The sequence below is a fragment of the Thermobia domestica genome, chromosome 10 (assembly GCF_964235325.1).
Source record: "Thermobia domestica chromosome 10, izTheDome1.hap1.1, whole genome shotgun sequence".
Classification (NCBI taxonomy): Eukaryota; Metazoa; Arthropoda; class Insecta; order Zygentoma; family Lepismatidae; genus Thermobia; species Thermobia domestica.
The window spans coordinates 32,745,949-32,763,548 of NC_137463.1; the positions used below are offsets into that span (position 1 = coordinate 32,745,949).

A 17,600-nucleotide genomic window follows, 5' to 3' on the forward strand; every position below is an offset into this window, starting at 1 on the left:
ACGTTGAAGACTTATATGAGAGTAAGGATAGATGGTGTAGAATAAATGTTGAAGTAGAAAATGAAGTAAGCGAGGATGATAAAGGGTTTAGTATTGTTCCTGATGAGTTCGAAAAAGCTATATCCGAGATTAGGAATGGAAAGGCAACCGGGATAGATAATATACCAATCGAATTCATTAAAAATATGGGAGACAAGGTAAAGAAAGAATTGTCCCGATTATGCAGTGAAATATATGAAACAGAAGAGTGGTCAAAGGACTTCCTGAAGATGATCATGATACCGATGGCTAAGAAATCGAACACAAAGAGATGTGAAGATTATAGAACTATTAGTCTCATATCTCATGCAGCTAATGAACAAGTGAATTCTGCTCCGAATATTGAGCAGAAGGTTATATGGAAGAACAAATGAAGAAGTTGAGGAGGAGCAGTTCGGGTTCAGCAGAGGTAAGGACACAAGAGATGCTATTGGATTATTAAGGGCAATCGGTGAAAGATTTATAGAAAAAGGGAAAGAGGTGTATGTTGTATTTATTGACCTAGAAAAGGTTTTTGACCGCGAGAATTGGATATTGCTGTTGGGAGTTCTAAAGAGGATTGGATTGGTTTGGAAGGGAAAGATCGAAGCCTTATAAGAAACTTATATATGAACCAACAAGTAAGTGTTAGGATAGGGGAAGAACTGACGGAAGAGAGTGCAATTGAAAGGGGAGTTCGACAAGGATGCTGCCTTTCGCAAACACTATTTAATGTCTATCTAGAAGAGATAGTGAAAAAGAACCTACATGATGAACATGGCATTTCAGTAGGAGGTAGAATGATTAGATGCATAAGATTTGCAGACGATATGGCTCTTGTTGCAGAATTTATAAAGAAAATCAATAACATATTAGAAAACCTGAGGAAGGGCTTTGCAGAATATGGGATGAAAATAAATGTTAGAAAGACAAAAGCCATTTTTATTGGAACGAAATGGTCTGTGTCAAATATAAAAGTGAGTGGGGAGAAAATAGAACAAGTGAATAGTTTTCGATATTTGGGTAGTATTCTTAGTAATAACATGAAGTGCGAACGTGAAATAAATGCAAGGATAGGAATGGTGAAAGAAGCCTTTAGGAATAAGAAAAGTCCGTTTTTTGAGACCTTGAATAAAGAGTTGAGAAAAAGACTCATACAATGCTTCGTGTGGAGTGTTGTACTGTATGAGGCGGAAACATGGACATTATGTAAAAGTGATGAAAAACGACTGGAAGACTTCGAAATGTGGGTGTGGAGAAGAATGGAAAGAATTATTTGGATCGGACGGAAAATGGATGAGAGTGTGTTAGAAATGGTGGGGGAGAAAAGGATACTTTTAGATATTATTGTGAAGAGGAAGAAACACTGGTTGAGACATTACCTAAGAAGAAATTGTGTCATGAGGAACGACCTAGAGGGTATGGTGGCTGGAAAGAGAGGGAGAGGGCGAAGGAGACTACAATTAATGGATGATATAAAAACATAAAGATAATACGTGAAGACGAAGAGGTTAGCATAGGACCGTGGAGCATGGAAGCTACTTAACTGCGGCAAGTGACCTGCCAATAAGGGCAGAATACCTATGATGATGATGATGATGATGATGTAAGTTGGAGGTGTAAAATTCGTCAACCTGCCCTCGTGAGACGACGCCCCTGCTTGCGCAAATTATCAATGACTTAGTTTCTAGGATAAACATGTTTCCATATTGGTTTCTGTTCAATAGTAAACATTAGACTATGTTGTACTGGGCTTTAGCGTCCCTTTCAACACGGAGGTTATATAAGACCTGCACATATTGTTTAACGTGAAATCCGAACCAGATGAGTTTCTGCCGGAAATCGAATATGTATCTCCCACACTGGAGGAAACGTTAGAGACAGGAGAAGCAAGGACGTACGCAAGGGGTGGGTCCTGGGGGTTCGGACCCCCCCGAAACTTAGAATTTTGTGTAAATTTAGCCTAATTTTAGGGGCAATTTTAGGAATTTTAATATAAAATACCCTCATATTGGGTTTGGACCCTCCTCGAAATAAATTTCTGCGTACGCTACTGAGGAGAAGAAGTTTTGACTGTGTTTAATATACGTCTATTACATAGCTGTGATATATATTTTTAAATTTCTTGCATTCAAACACCAATGTTCAAAAATCAGTAAATGCAGATTCTATATTTAAAAAAAAATGCCTAGCCAGGATTCGAACAAATGTTAAAAATAAACAGCTGGAGAACCCATTACGTTATCCGCTACACCAAGAGCAAATGACTATTAGACTTTTCCATTTGTTTGTATTACTGTTCTGTTGACCGTATACTTTTCACATGCTTCAATCTCATGTCATGTAGTATGCCACTCTTTTTTCGGTCACGTTTTATGATTGTTTTCTATATGCCACCTGAATATTTACTTGGAAGCAATGTCCAGATGGTCTATTTCTATTAAAGAATACACACATTGCTCTGTAACAGAATGGAGGGAAAATATATTTTCCTCCTAAGGAGATCTGAGGACGTAAGGATCTAAGTTTGTGGAAGGCAGTCGCACTTTTTGTGACCAGAAGTGTATCACCTTTCAACAGAACAACGCTCTTCCATACAAGCCACGTGCCTGTATATATTCCTTGCATGATGGTGAGGTAATACTCCTTTGGCCAACAAGATTCATCGATCTATCCCAGAAAGCTATATAGGGAATATAACTGAAACCAGCTGGGCAGGGGCGGATTTAGGACAAACTTCTGGGGGGCGGTGGGTTGTAATACTGCTACTTAGAGCTACTTTTAAGAGCTCCAAACTCTGGAAAGGGTTTTATTTATATATAAGAAAGTTTCCTCTTCCCTGGATCCGCTTCTACAGCTGGGATGGTAACTTCGTTCCAGTACAAATATCTAAGATTCCGAGGACCAGTTACAACAGTTGCGCCACAACTTGCTTCGTCCGAGAGGGTGCAACATCCTTCGCAATCATTCACTTTTGTTGATCATTCGCCTCCTTCAGTTTGAGGTTGAATAACTTGTGAGGCGTAAAACTAAAATAATAATTGTAGTTTCAATATGAACTCAGAAGTTGGACCCCGCTGGATGAAATTCTGCGTAAGCTGCGGTTTAACAGTGATTAGAAAAATTAACAGTTTGTATATTATGTACTGATGAAAAGGGTTAGGTGGCAGAGCAGTCTCCGGCTGAACCTCGCCCGCTGAAATAAAGAGCAATTCAATTCAATTCAATTCAATATTAGTATTTTCTTTGCTGGTGCTTATTCTCTGAATACATGTTTTTATAATTACACTACAGTATTGTTTTTTGAAAATTAAACAAATGTGAAAAAACATAAATAAGTATAAAAAGTAGCTTCATTTACAATATCTTAAATTAACCTCAATTATGGGAAAAAGTGAAGGTAAGTAATTATCTGTATTTTAGAAAGACCATAAAAGGTGTGATACATGCTTTGTTTTGTATTTTATGCTTGCTTTTTCTCATCAAGAATGAATCTTTTAATTTTCTTTGTTTTTAATTATTTTTTTGTACTACAAAAGAATTTGAAAAAAAAAAACAGTTTCGTTTTTATTATTTTTTTTGGAGATGTCTGCTGACTGGAGTGAAGGTAAGGAAGGTCGGTCTTCCACCGTACGCAACTCACCCTCTCCTCTTTCGACCGCGCAAACAAACGACTTCCACCCTCTTTAGGATCCAGATAAAACCGGAACCCTGCTGGTCCTGCCTTGTTGCTCCCTTCACCCCTCGAGCTCATTTCCCGAAACCCCCTCAGGGCATCCAGATATAAGCCTCTGCGCAGCCACTTCGGGCACAAAACGAAGATCGATTGGTGAGTGTTGTGTGCACTGGGGCAGCGGATTTCGCTTGTGTTCTGTTCTTCATAGTACCCGCTCGCTTCACGTACCGCTCGTCTGTCTGTCTACCGGATCTTCGTGCCGAATTTTTATTCTACACGATTTTTTAGGTGTTTGAAAACAGAAACACGTCAAGGTAAGTGCATTTCTCTGCATCCTTAATAATGTATTTTTAACACATATGTTTTATATTTTTAGAGTTGTGAATATTATTTCGCTTTTTCAAAACAAAAACAATCTTTTAAAAAAATAATGATAAAGACAAAATCTAGAAAATATAAATAAGTTCTAATCGCGTCAGATTCTTTTTTTTTTTTTTAATACATCTTTTTCTGCTATGGTATTGTTATGGGCGTGTATACAAATTGGGAAATGGATAACAGCTTACGTGCGATGAAATGAAGAATCATTCGAGGTAGGTGTACAACATAAGAATTATAATCTGTGATCATAATATTTATTTTCTGGTTTTATTTATATCGTTGTGTGGCGACTTTTATTTTTGTTTCAACCAATAGTTCTTTCATGCAAAAATTCGAATAAAAATTTCTTCAATATATTCTAATTCAAAAAAATAAACAATAATTTCAGTTTCTTTTTAAATTTTAGACAAAGAACCAATTGATTAGTTTAATTGTTCAACATATTAAACCCTGGAATTAATTTCGTTGGACTGGAACCGAAATTTGGACTTTTATCTTCAAAGGAAAGTACAAAATGAAAATTTAACCGGCAAAAATATTATTTTGAAAAATCTAGTGTGAATATCGTTTTCAAATAGACAAAAGTAATGATGTAATCATATTTCGCTGAGTAGCAATTTAAAAATATCAGTCAAAAAGCACATAATTAAATCTACGGAAAACAAACACTAGTAAAGGCAAAACATAAGGAGTTGATTGCCCTTCTCGGATCGGATGTCTTACTAATATGTTTTGCAAATACAGTGAAACATCTCTTAAGGAACACCAATTAATAGCTGGCACCTTTATAATATGGATATTTTTTTTCTCTCTCCCGGCAACAACATATGTATTATTACGGGACAGAACCCTCCCTTTTACGAACATTCTCAAATATGAACACTTATTATTTCCCCCAATGTTTTAGTTACCTTTTCATAACAGATTATTCACAGTTCGCGTATTCAGCACAGAAAATAAAGCACAATTAAAGAAATTGTCCATTAGACGTTGTGATAATGAAGCCCTCCAATTGATCCTGCAGTTACAAGCAAACTTCAAACAAATTTGCATTCGCAGAATGCTTACGCAGTGGCGGATCCAACCCAGGCCGGGAAGCCTGCTCTCCCCCTCCAGTTTTTGTGGCAAAAATAATAGAAGCTATTATTTATATATTTTTGGAAGCTTATAGTAAACTCATGATATACGTATCATAGTTTGGTTCTGGCTGACCTCCCCAGTTTTTAATTTCTAGATCCGCCTCTCTGCACATGCCAGACAATTATTGCAAACTTCTTTCCCAGTACATTCATAAACAATCATACAGGCATGTTTAGTGAGTTCTATCTGCATTTTAGTATTTGATCGTAATGTTGCATGTTATTGTGTAGCTTTTAATACAGTTAGCATTACATGTCTCACTCATATAGCCTCGCTGCTGAAAGGGACGCTAAATTCAAAATTAAATTAAGTTTGTAAAATAAGGAACTTTTGCAAGAGAATGACATATACTTGAGAATAGAATTACCACAGGCCATGTGCAGCACATTATTTTGGAATACAACTCCATAGAATCGCATTGCCTAACGGCACTTTTGTTTCTTTACAGGGGTGGGTGGGAGATTTCACCTTTATCCTCCTAGTAATTTGATACTAACCTATACAGTATTTACATTTATGAATCATGTATTTACTATTATAATATATACAATTATTACGTAAACTATGAAAAATCTAAATTTGTCTTACCTCTCCGTAACGAATACCTCTCATTTATGAACAAATGATTGTCCCATCGGTGCCATTATATATAGGTTTCACTGTAATAAATTTCATACTAGAATCTCGACATGAAACAATCACAATCATATATTTACCTGGTCATATTCTAGGTCACTTAGTATGCCATTTGATAGACCATTTCATTAATTTTATGACACAAGAACTTATATTTACAGGTACCACTGCAGAATCATGTAATTTGTTTTTCACACAACAAATAACGGATAATATTTTAGTACTAAAGAGTCCAATAACATTTCAAAGTATTTCGTAAGACAACCGTCCAATTCTACTAATACACTGTATGTCTGTGTCAAGTAACACGCTTTGCTGAATTTTTGTTGTACCCACTACTTCATGTATTTCTTGATTAATGCAGCATTTCCCTTCACATGTATTACAGTGTATATTTTCTGGTTTTATCCAGGGAACTATGGCACTTGAGTCAAAAGAAGAAACTTAACTCGTTTTACACAGCAGAGTGTCTTGATATGACGAACAACACAACTTCGAAATCTTTGTTTGATGTATTTTGTTGTATGTAAGATGTTATTTAAAACTAAGATGCTATTTAGGTAGATGTGATTTTTCGCTAATGGATTGTCTAGAAATAATTGAGATGATTTAATTAATTTAATCAAGTACAATATACTAGCATCAAATACCCGCTTCGCTGGGTTAAATTAAGAAAGAATTGTAATATGTTTCGTTAGTCAATCACTTTTTACTATTACTAAAGCGCTCCTTGATATTGGTCATTTTCGATGATTTTTATATATCCCCTCTTCTCCCCATGTTGCGGGCCACGGCATCGGAAGTGTCATTGTTCATCTCAGCGACCCAGAAAAGTTTGAATTCGACACTGATATTGGTAATTTTGATTATATATATACACCCCTCCCACAATTTTTGCGGGGCTCAATTTGCATTTAAATGGCATCAGAAGTGTCACTGTTTATCTCAGCGACCTCTAACACTATAGATTCAAAACTAATATCGGTCATTTTCGATCATTTGCAAATGTCTTTCCCTTCCTTTTAAGTTACATCGTCAAGGTTATATGACAAAAATCATCTCACGTTCGAACTTCATCTAGGTTGAAAATTTGATCGAGATCGGTCGAATGGTTCAGGAGTTATTAAGTTTTATTTATTTTTATATATCTCCCCCTCCTACCTCCTCCTCTAAGTTCTATTGTCAAAGTGAATAGATAAATACCATCCCAGGCCCGAACCTCATCTATGTTGAAAATTTGATCGAGATCGGTCAGGTGGCTCAAGAGTGAAGTCACGTAGACACTCGACTTTTTATTTTTTTACATATATATCTCCCCGCTCCCCCTCCCCTTCCCCTACGTTGCATCGTCAAAGTTAAATGTTAAAAGTTATCCCAAGCCCGAACGTCATTTATGTTGAAAATTTGATCTAGATAAGTTGGTAGTTCAAGAGCTATTAAGTTTTATTTATTTTTATATATTTGCCCCTCCCCTCCCCCTTCCCTAAGGTCTACTGTCAAAGTGATATGATAAAAACCACTCCAGGTCCGAACATCATCCATATTGAAAATTTGATTAAGATCGGTGTTGTAGTTAAAGCGTGATGACGTCACAAAGACGGTCACTTTTATTTTTATTCTTTATGTATATATATATATATATATATATATATATATATATATATATATATATATATATATATATATATCCCCCTCCCCTAGGTTCCACCGTAAAAGTGAAATAACGAAAACATCCCAGGCCTGAACCTTATCTATGTTGAAAGTTTGATCAAGATAGGTCTGGTGGTTCATGAGTTATTAAGTTTCATTTATTTTTATAGATTCCCCCCCCCCCATTCCTCTCTTCTAAGTTCTGCCCTTAAAGTGATATGATAAAAACTACCTCAGGTCCGAACATCATGTATGCTGATTTTTTTTTTTTAAAGATCGGTCGGGTGGTTTAAGCGTGATGAAGTCACAAACACAGTCACTTTTAATTTTTACTTTTTTTTTACATATATCTCCCCCCTCCGCCTCCCCTTCGTTGCACTGTAAAAATGAAATGAAGAAAACATAACAGGCCCGAACCTTATCTATGTTGAAAGTTTGATCGAGATCGGTCGGGTTGTTCAAGAGTTATTAAGTTTTATTTATTTTTATAGATTTCTCCCATCCCCTCCCCCTCCCTAAGTTCTACAGTTAAAGTGATATGATAAAAACCACCTCATATCTGAACCTCATCTATGTTGAAAATTTGGTTAAGATCGGTCGGGTGATTTAAACGTGATGAAGTCAAAAAGACAGTCACTTTTATTTTTACTTTTTTTTTTTTTTTTACATATATCTTCCTACTCCCCTTCCCCTTCGTTGCATTGTAAAAATGAAATGAAGAAAACATCCCAGGCCCGAACCTTATCTATGTTGAAAGTTTGATCGAGATCGGTAAGGTAGTTCAAGAGTTATTAAGTTATATTTATTTTCATATATTTCCCCTCCCCTTAGATCTACTGTCAAAGTGAAATGATAAAAACCTTCTTAGGTTTGAACTTCATATATGTTGAAAATTTGATTGAGATCGATCGTGTGGTACAAAAGTAATTAATTCACGAACATAGTCACTTTTATTTTTATATTTATTGATTTTTTTATATCTTCCCCTCCATCCCCTTCCCTACGTTGCTCCGTCAAAGTGAAATGATAAAAATCATCCCAGTCCCGAACTTCATCTACGTTGAAAATTTGATCAAGATCAGTCGGGTGGTTCAAGAGATATTAAGTTTTATTTATTTTCTTCTGTCCCCCTCCTCTCCCTCCCCTAAGTTGTATCGTCAAAGTAAATAGCTAAAAATACTCCCAGGCTAGAACCTCATCTACGTTGAAAATTTAATCGAGATCGGTCGGGTGGTTCAAGAGACTAAGAATCACAAACATAGTCACTTTCAATTTTATAATATATTTGGATAATGGGTTTGGTATAAAACCATCATCTTTGAGTCCTGCTATATACTAGTACAGTTACTTAGCCTGTTAATACGAGACCAGTACGGAAAAGATAAGCTGATTTGCATAGTTTGGTTTATCAAAATTCCCTTCAACTATTTACCTTGTCTGTCCGTTTTTCCGTACGGGAGACATAAAATCTCAAGAACTGCTTGGTGGATCTTCATCAATTTCGGCCAGGATGTAGAGGTGAAAAGGGAGGAATCTTGTCCATTGATGGGGTAGTGGTATTCAAACCGGAAGTGGTAGAAATAAGTCATTAGCGGTTGAGACATTTTACCTCCATCCTTAGTTCTCAAAACTAAAACCGGCTCGAAGGGTGTTACTGTCACAGCATCAGTAATTACGTGGGACGAGCACAGTGACGACTCTAGACACGATGTAGTGACCATCGTCTGCCACCCCAGATATATTGTATTGTAAAGTAGATCGCAAAAAAAAAAAAAAAAAAAAAAGAAAAAAAGAAAAACCTCTCTGCCCCGCCATTTGCATCCCAATAAATTACAGTTGGCGTTGTTACTGGACGAAATCCCGGATTTGATAGAGCCCTACCTTCAAGTTATCGCTACCTGCGGCGGCTTGCTTTACTAACTACCGATTATTATTTATCTTTTTTTTTTTTTTTTTTTCAAATTTTTAAGTCTAATAGGTACGTAATGCTGTTAGCTTCCAGCACAAACATGCTTTTAGGAGTATCGAAATAATCCAAGGTGTTTGCAATTCATGGAATATCTGTCTTGCACGAATATTTGTTAAGTATGTCACAGATAGTATGAGTATTCGGTGCTTTTTTATTGATAATAATCGTTCTATTGAAACCGAAAGTGGTGGATTATCGGTTTCAGTTTGGATCGCCATAGTCTATCTAAATGTCACCATATTTAACAAAGACTCACTTGGTGTCATCTAAACAGAAAGGGTCTAGCTCTAGGGACAAAGTGGTCTTGTGGGTGATCGTATCACGAGGAAACAGTTGAACGTTTGAAATGAATTTTTGAATATAATTAATTATCAACTATCTCGAACTGTTTTCTTTTATGTTCCTCGATTAAAATGCATGTCGTATGAGGGAAGTGGGGGTCATAATTTATGCGAAAAGTTCAGAATCTCATGATCCCGTCAAGTTAGAAAGATGAAACTCTTATGTGTAAACTCTTCATTAAAAATAAGCGGACCCATATCCCAGAATTTTTGGAAATTCTTGTTTTACGAGGAAGCATTTTCTATAATTTCTTTCTTTACTTTAAAAGCGATGTTATCTGTTGTTTGTGATCGCATCACGAGGAAGCAGTTCAACAATTTGAAATAAATTTTGAGATATAGTTAGTGACTACTTCGAGCAGAATTGTTATCATTTCACTTTCATAAAATGGGGTATACAGAGTCTAATATTTGTGTCAAAAATACAATATCTCATGAGCCGTCAAGTTAGAAAGATGGGATTCGGTTTATAAACTCCTAATTAAAAATAAGGGAACACCAGTCCCAGTACTTTCCTTTTTTAAATTACCGTTTTAAGTGGAGAGGGGAACATATCTACAATTTGTCGCCAAATTGAAATCGACATTCACTTTTTTTTTGCTCGCGTCAGAGGAAAATGGCTTTTTGTAACATAGTACCCCCTCAAGCTACATTTTTATGATGTTACTTTGATTGAAGGAGGTCCAAATATTTTGCATAAATATATTTTTCCCGTGCGACAAACGGGCATTTCAGCTGGTGAATAAATACAAATAATTTTAAAAATTGGTCTTTTTCTTTTATAGTTCTCTCGGAAGTTTTATACGGTCTCTTAAAACGAAATGTGGAAAAGTTTTCAGTTATGGAACTATAATAATTCTTAAAACAAGCTATAAATTCTATTGAGACTATAAATTCTTAAAACAAGCTATAACCGACATGAGGTGATGCATAATTATTGTAAAATGTTTGGACTGTATAAATTACTAAACCAAGGTAATGTTTATAGAAATTTGACTCCCGACTTCTCTTAGAGAAAAGGTACTCCGATCGATAAAAAGCACCAAATCAAATAAATGTGTAATATCGGTTGTTTAAAATGGGCATCTGCCTTCATAGAAACGCGGCTTTGTCAAGGAAAAGCATCATCTATCAACACTTCCTCAAAAAATTAAAATTAAAAATGAAAATAAAAATAAAAATAGTACGTTTTGACTACCTTAGACCTACCTTTCCACATTTGTGAAATTATTTATGAATGATCAGTAGAATAAGTTTAAACAATTTATTTAAGAATTAGGTCTATGTTTTACGTTAATGTTTTCTTTATTTTAAAATTATATGTTGGAGTGCACATCATTTTATATGTCCTACAATTTAATTAGACATTATAAAATGTATCTTAAATTACGTACAATATTTTTATTCTTGAACTTTCATTTTCTGTAATAAATTTTTAAACCTTACATAACACACTTATAAAGTATTAGTCTATACTAAGAGACTGAAAATATAATGCTTTGGCATAAAAAGTGTTTTTAATGGTATGAGTGGGGCAAGAAGTAGTAATTATAAACTTCGGCCTATTCGGCCTGCCCTTACACCACAATAGGCCGGGTATTCGAGGGTCTACTGTATTAGTGTAGCACTCATTATAAAGATACTTAGGAAATGGCATATGTGGAATTTCGATATTTTGTTGGACTGGAAGTACTTTATTGTTCATTGAGTTGAGTTTTTTCAACGTTGTACTAAGTTACGTTAATTATTTAAGAAGAAAAAAATGTTTTTAATAGATTTAAGTCACGATGAATCGATGCGTTTCCAAAAAAATATTTCCATAAGATAGCTCTTGTACCTTATTTTAATGGTCCGTTCCATCCTTCATAGTATCCTTGTCTAAGGCGTAAACCAGGATCACAAACTGTAAACCTGACTATGCATATTATTAGTGTTTAACACCCATTTTCATCACCGGGAATACATGAGACGTAGATTTACAGTTTTATGTGGGATCCGAATCAAATGCAGGCTCTAGCTCCTACGTTAGCGTACGCGTCTTTGGCGTGGGAGACCCAGGTTTGATTCCCGGCAGGAGCTCATGCGGTTTGGATCTCATGTTAATTTGTAGGTCCACGTTTCATATAGCCTCGCTGCTGAAAGGGACGCAAAACTGGTAATGAATGCTAATGCACTGAATTACATACTCGGTCTGACCGTTTTCAGCTCCTGATTCCCTTCGCAGTGGGAATTGCGGTAATCTTTATTTCTTCGTACATTCGTATTGGTCCTGGACACGCATTTGCGTGTTATCTCCAAAGCGGAATAGCTAATAGTAACGCCTTGCCTGTTGTGTTATGGGTTAGGTAAGTCGAAGAATTGACTTTATACTCTGATCGGAGATCGAATTCGTCTTCTTTGCTGAAAGGAGAAAACCTAACAATTTATTCACAAGGTACATTATTATTATTATTATTATTATTATTATTATTATTATTATTATTATTATTATTTTTATTATTATTATTATTATTATTATTATTATTAATATTATTATTATTATTATTATTATATTATCTATACTAACTCAACCTGTGTGTTAGTGCTTGGGGCCCCGGGTTCGATCCCAACCTCCGCCAAGTGAACTTTGTGGTGGACAAACACCGTGTGCGTGGGTTTCCTCGGGGTTCTCCCGTGTCCTCCTACTTTCTTCATTCCACCATTTCATTCATTACTCATCATCACCGTCTCCTTTAGCCTAACCTACATAAACGTGGGACGTAAAACTCAAAGATTTCATTTCATTTTCAACCGGTGTGTTACACATATGTCGGGAGTTCCGAAAAAACCATTACGAAAAGAACTGTTGTTATAGACTATTCCATACCCAATTAAAGGTTAACTAAACAACTCTGAAAATAGTCCTGCATGTGTTGTGAATTGCCTAGGAGGGATGCAAATTGGGCCCAAACTTATCTCGCTTTATTCTTGTAGTATTCGACGAATATGGGTATGTATATTAGATATCAAAAGAAATCGGAAAAATTAAAAAGAAAAAGAAAAACAAAAGTATACCGTAAATTTTTTAGTGTAGCCAACTCGCGAATAAAAATTAAAAACTAGCTTATAGCATGGTTTGTTTCTTTTTTAAAATCCCATGTATAATTGGGAGAGAGAGCTGGCAACAGTGACGACGCTATCTTTAATTCTTGGGAGCGAAAGTGGAAGGGACGTTTTTTGAGAAGGGACAGTTGTCTTGTGTACCGAAAGGAATAACTTTATATTGACATACATTACAGTAAAACATGTCCAGAGGGACAGTCGAAGCTACCGGGGGAAGTGTCCCTCTTGCTCCCTTGCGTCTTCAATGACTTGCCATGATAATATACCTGAATCAAAACTTGATTTTAACTGCGAAAGTACAATCTTGAACATTTCGGTTACGAGGTAAACCCATTGTATCCTAATTGGCGCAGATACAGGAAACAATAATCAGGATACCTAGAATAGAACAGATTCAACAAATGTGTGACTTACGTAAATTCAGCAAACTACCTGCTCTGGGAGGAAAGGATAATGGAAAATGGCCCTCTATGGTTCTCATTTTCTCGTGGTCCGCAGTGTATTGTAAATTGGTAATCACCGAGATATACAGTGATATTAAAATAGCAGTCAATCAGTGTTATTTTAATATTGATAATCTTACTCGTGATGCTTATTGTAATTTAACAGTAGCACAATGATAGCTGAAATTGATAGAATCTCTTTGTAATTTTATTAATTAAATTTTGAGTGTGGTTAATAGATTATTCAAGTTTGGTATAATTCCGCTGCTATTTCCAGTGGGTTTCAAACAACTATAGGAATGAAAGTGATAATGGTTACGTATTTTATACTGGCTTATAAGATACAATGATGGAGTAGGAGTTGTAATTTTTATCGGCGTTATGTGGTTCTCTAGATAAGGGAAACTGTTACTGTTAATCCATTATTCTTAATAATTATTGCATATAGCTACCATGGACGCTACGGCCTTGGTAATTTTTACGTTAATTAGGAAAGTATATCAGCTTGGAAAGAAAGGTAAAACATTTGACGGTGTATGCTTTTTGTCGTAGCAATCAAGTTGTTTGAAGCCACAGATAGACGTTTGAAAACTGTACAATTTCTACAATTTCTGCAGAATCCGGAAGTGACGAAATTACATGACACCTCCGTGCAAACCCAATAAATCAAATGTTACTTGTGTATGAGACGAGGACGGAAGTCATATAAGGAGCCATGTGTGTGCGGAATGAAATTCTCGTATAGATTCCTTGTCAGACTATCAGAGAATGAACTTTACATAAGAAGAGGAAAAAGATAACTTTTGTGTGTAATCGACCTTTTACGACGTTGCAGTGTGGTCTTTTGCTTACATAGAGCGTGTGATAGGGAGACCAGCCGCCGAGATTGGAAAGAGCGACAGATAGGTGAAGATAAGTAGGGTGAACAGAGAAATTGCCGGGTGTCGTCAAGAATTTTAAGTGCTTTTGCAGCCCAACCTTTGCAGTTTGTTCGTGCTCCATGGTGCAGGACTTTTTTATTTTATTTTATTTTATTTTTTTTACCGTAGAACTGCGATTGGAAATAAATCAAGAAAGGAGACAATAGCAGTGATTTAACAAAGATTACATTTTCTTTTAAGGGCCATTCCATCGTCACAGGCAGGACATTTTCACTACATTTTTGATGCTTTAAATTTGTATATTTCTAAAAATACAAGATAAATTCTGCTAATGTATGATATGTGAGCAGTACAGACTTAGGAGTAGGGCCTATATCTAGCTGATGTTTTCAGTATTTTTTTTTTTTCTGTTTAGAGTAGAAAATATTAATTCCTAAACGTCTGTCACGGGCGGGGATGAAAAAGAGAAGTGACTTTCGACACACCAAGTTAATGTTACGAAACTGTGAATTCGTAACTCAAAATGTTTTATTTAAGCGCAAATGTATAAATGATGAAATTTTCCAACAAACTTCACATAAGAGAAATTTGTCAAATATTTGTATTAATAATAATAATAATAATAAAAACTAAACTTTATTGTGTCACGGGCAGGACACATAGTTGTCACCGTGTGAATCTACACATTGGATAGCGCACATACTAGTTCCTAAGTGAAATCTTCACCCGACTACGGTAGGTCCCATAGTTTTGGAGCTATGGACCTTTAAAGTTCATTTTTTCATGTTTTCGGTAGCCCATAACTTCGAAAGGAAGCATTTGTGCAGCCAAGTTGGTCTATGCTTTTTGTCTTATCTTGGTGTCAGGAATCACCTCCCAAACGTTGTGGGTGTTATTTTGAAACACCCTGTAAAACCTATCCTTTAAATACAGGTTTACTTCAAATGAAGGAGCGGAAAAAGGGTAAAAAAAAAAAGTGATACCGACTGTGTGGCGGAAGTAGTTGATAACCTAGCATTCATCAAATAATCGTTTAGCATTTATTTGAGATGTAGCATTCAGTAGATCTATCAACAAACTAAATTTGATTTGATTTTTTAGTTTAGCATCTCTTTCAACAGCGAGGGCATATCAGACGTGGATCTACAGCTTAAAGTGGGATCCGAACCACATGAGCTCAGCCGAGAATCAAACCCAGGTGTCCCACGCCAAAGGTGCGTATGCTAACCGCTTACCCACAAAGGAGCTCATGTCGACTTTCTTGTATCTATCTAGCGACTGTACTTGGACTACCATTGACAGCCCTATTTGAAATGAATTCTTGCACGTAGTTAGCACGTGGCTCAAGCAGGGTGTTTATCATTTTAGTTTTTATTAAAATGCGTATCCTCAGGGGGAGACATAGGGGGCTTAAATTTTCTCCTAAAAAATAGTTTCTCTCGAGTCCCTCGGCCCTTCATTAACAATAAGTGAACACGTATCCGATTTTGTTTCGAGCATTCTATAGTAACATACCTCGTTAATCCAGACTCCGATAAGCCGGAATCCGCTTAATCTGGAATTATAACTACTACAAGTCCGGCTCAAACCTTCTGACGTTTAAGGCGTGTCATCCTTTCCACAATATCCAATGCAAGTTGGGCGACGTTGTCTAATAGCTTTGCTCCTGTATTAGGAAAAAGCAATTTCAAAGGAACGTCCTTATAATATATGTCACTATAGCGTTAATAAATTTGTAAGAACGAATTTGGTTTTCAATGTCTTAATTTCTCGCGTTAATGTTTCATATCATTCCTATACACAAAGGGAAGCGAAATTCGACAACGTTGCACCTACACACCATTAGCTTTCGACAAACGTCAAGAGGTTTGAGCCGGACTTCAGGACACCAACAGTGTGCCTTCTGCAGAATTTATGTTTAGCCTAGCCTCTATGGCAGCGTTTCCCAACCGGTGTGCCGCGGCACACTGGTGTGCCGCGAATGGGCCGCTGGTGTGCCGCGAGGAAATCGAAACAAAATTATTCTATAGCAACCAAATTGCAAGATATATAAATTGCATATGTATATTTTTGTATTTCACATTACTATGAATTTCTACCATTGAAAAAAATTACTGAAATTGTAGTATATTATTCCACATCTATTACTGTGTAGCAGACAGTATATCGGCTCGTATATATTTCCACGGTTAGCTGCTATGTTACGCTTCAATTGAGAGTCATACTAACACCGAGAAATGGAAGCACTTGTACGGTACGCGTCAAGTGAACGTTCGTAGAACACTCATTCGCATGTGAATGACAGAACAACACTTTGTTCAACAGGTGTGTTTTGACTTCGACTCGTCGCAAGCTGTGTGATTGCAATAATATGCACCGGTTTTGGTTAAAACAGCAAAGTTAAAAGTACAAGACATTTGTTTGTTCGTTCGTTCTTTAGTTATCTTTGTTCTTAGTGAAAGGTTGGATACAGTTTTCGAATAAGAAAGCGTATTTTTAAAAATCTGAGTCCTATATTTCATTGCAATTGTTCTCTATTTTAAAATTAGGATAAAAAATAAACAATGAAATAGCATAGGGAAAACCAGTGATCGAGCTTTCATCTCTGTGAGAAGGAGATCAGTAATCACAGGAAAAAATTACCATGATATTTTATATTTGCAAATAATAATAATACTATCTATGAGTGTGCCGCGAGAATTCAAGTTACACCCGTAGTGTGCCGCAAGTCGCAAAAGGTTGGGAAACGCTGCTCTATGGTGACGGATGTGCTGGCACCTTCAAACCGAAATCAGCATGTCTTCGACAAACACACGCTGTGTAATACAAATTTCGATTGAATTGTATGTGACAGGATGTACTTTCACGCATTGTATTGTATGTGATGGGATGTTCTAAAAATACACACATATTGAAACCATAATAATGCAGCATTAAAAATATATATCCCATGTTCTGTTTAAAAGTACGCTAAAAACGACAACTTAATAGCTATTTATTTTCTCGTCTTCATGCTAATTCTTTGCATGGTTGAAACATACGAGGGCCGTTCGGATAGTAACCTTCGATTGATTAAAAAAGAAACACAAAGTAAATAAAAATGCATTATTTATATCTGAAAATTACTTCTTTGCTCTACTGTATTTTTCAACATAGTTTCCATAAACATTCAAGCACTTATCCTTTCTCTGCACTAGCTTAGAAATTGCATTAGCATAAAATTCTTCCGCCTATACCTACTTCCTGCAGCCTAAATCTTTGTCACCACGTCCTATAGCACAGTCCTGGAAATTTGTGGAAATTTATCGTAAAGCTTCGAGACTGAAACGTGGATTTTCACAAACTTTGCCATCAATTTTCTGA

General features: G+C 36.0%; 1 protein-coding gene across 3 annotated transcripts in view; it reads left to right on the forward strand.

The window, feature by feature from the left end:
- The first annotated feature begins 3,821 nt into the window (after positions 1 to 3,821).
- Positions 3,822 to 17,600, forward strand: part of miple1 (midkine and pleiotrophin 1) — a 256,418-nt gene continuing 242,639 nt past the window's right edge. The window contains exon 1 of one of the 3 annotated variants that reach the window (XM_081727959.1): positions 3,822 to 4,008. The gene's annotated coding sequence lies outside the window, so the exon portion shown is untranslated. The remainder of the gene's footprint in view (positions 4,009 to 17,600) is intronic. The other 2 variants (XM_081727960.1, XM_081727961.1) reach the window with 2 other exon arrangements.